Source organism: Podarcis cretensis, assembly GCF_951804945.1.
Source record: "Podarcis cretensis genome assembly, chromosome: 17".
Lineage (NCBI taxonomy): Eukaryota > Metazoa > Chordata > Lepidosauria > Squamata > Lacertidae > Podarcis > Podarcis cretensis.
The window spans coordinates 41,487,481-41,489,757 of record NC_137187.1 but is presented as its reverse complement, the minus strand read 5'-3'; positions in this window follow the sequence as shown (position 1 = coordinate 41,489,757).

Below are 2,277 nucleotides of genomic sequence, written 5' to 3'. Positions count from 1 at the left end.
CATCTGCTATACTTACTGCCTCCCTGCTTGCTCAGTCAGGTTCCTTTCCCAATGGTAACATACATACATACATACATACATACACATACATACATTCTACTCCGCCCATTTGGCTGGGTTTTCCCGGGTGCTCTGGGTGGCTTTCAACAAAACATTAAAACAGAATAAAACTTCAAACATTAAAAACTTCCCTAAAGATGTCTTCTAAAAGTCAGATAGTTGTTTATTTTCTTCCACAGGGTGGACGCCACTACCAAGAAAGCCCTCTGCCTGGTTCCCTGTAACCTCACTTCTCACAGTGAGGGAACCGCCAGAAGGCCCTCAGTGCTGGACCTCAGTGTCCGGGTTGAATGATGGGGGAGGAGATGCTCCTTCAGATATACTGGACCAAGGCCATTTAGGACTTTAAAGGTCAGCACCAACACTTTGAATTGTGCTCCGAAACGTACTGGGAGCCAATGTAGGTCTTTCAGGACTGGTGTTATATGGTCTTGGCAGCCGCTCCCAGTCACCAGTCTGGCTGCCTCATTCTGCATTAGTTGCAGTTTCCGGGTCACTTTCAAAGGTAGCCCTCCATAGAGCGCATTGAAGTAGTCCAAGCAGGAGATAACTAGAGCCTGTACCACTCTGCCGAGACAGTCTGTGGGCAGGTAGGGTCTGAGCCTGTGTACCAGATGGAGCTGGTAGACAGCTGCCCTGGACACAGAATTGACCTGCGCCTCCATGGACAGCTGTGAGTCCAAAATGACTCCCAGGCTGCGCACCTGGGCCTTCAGGGGCACAGTTATCCCATTCAGACCAGGGAGTCCCCCACAACCACCTGCACCCTGTCCCCCAAAACAGTACTTCTGTCTTGTCAGGATTCAACCTCAATCTGTTAGCCGCCATCCATCCTCCAACCACCTCCAGACACTCACACAGGACCTTCACCGCTTTCACTGGTTCTGATTTAAAAGAGAGGTAGAGCTGGGTATCATCTGCATATTGATGAACACCCAGCCCAAACCCCCTGATGATCTCTCCCAGCGGCTTCATATAGATTATTAAAAAGCATGGGGGAGAGGACGGAACCCTGAGGCACCCCACAAGTGAGAGCCCAGGGGTCTGAACACTCATCCCCCACCACCACTTTCTGTATAACAGTGCCCCCAGCTCCCACTCCTCTAGACGGTCCAGAATGATGTTAAGGCCGCTGAGAGATCCAGCAGAACTAGGAAACATCTCTCACCTTTGTCCCTAACCCGTCGGAGATCATCGACCAGCACGACCAAGGTGGTTTCAGTCCCATGATGAGGCCTGAATCCCAATTGGAAGGGATCCAAATGGTCCGCATCCTCCCGTGTGCGTGGAGTTGTTCAGCAACCACCCACTCAGTCACCTTGCCCAAGACTGGGCGATAGTTGGCCATATTGGCCAGGCCCAGAGATGTTTTTTAAAGAAGTGGTTTAATGACTGCCTCTTTCAGCAGGGCTGGGAAGACTCCCTCACAGAGGGAAGCATTCACCACTATGCAGAGCCCAGTCCTTCCCGGCTTACTTTTATGAGCCAGGATGGGCAAGGATCAAGGAGACAGGTGGTTGGTTTCACTTGTCCAAGCAGCCTGTTCACATCCTCGATGGTAGCAGATTGGAATTGATCCCATGCAACTAGACAAGACAAGACTCTTGCACTTTCCTGCCCTGGCCCTGCTCCCACGGTGGAGTCTACCTCTTTTCGAATCTGAGCAACTTTATCTGCAAAAAACTTTGCAAAATCATTGCAGGAGATCTGGGGGGCCTTATAAGGCCCCGATGGCGCAGGTGGTTCTGTTAAATTGCAAACCACCTAATTATAATTTGGCCATCCTTGAATATTCTGCTATGTATGTTGGCTTGCCTCAAGCAGCAAAATATATTGGGCTCAGGGCCACCCCACCATCTGGCAGAGTGAGGCAGCTGCCTCAGGTGGCAGATATTTTGCGGCATGGAAGTGGCAGCAGCCAAGGACTTTCTGCCCTCTGTTGGTGGACAGAGCTACGCACTCCTTGCAACCTGGCCTGCATCCCCTAAACTAGCCTGCTGCCCTCAGGTGTCATGCAGGATGTCCTGTCACTAGTCTTCCCCCCCCCCCCAAAGAATTCTGGAATTATAGTTTACAGAGTTACAATTCCCCACCTCTCTTAACAAACCACAGTACCCAAAATTCTTTCAGGGGGGAAGGTGCTTCAGATGTGCAATTTAAGTCATAGTGTGAGCAGACTCAGTCTGTGCACCATGGAGTGGAAAAATGAGAAACTAC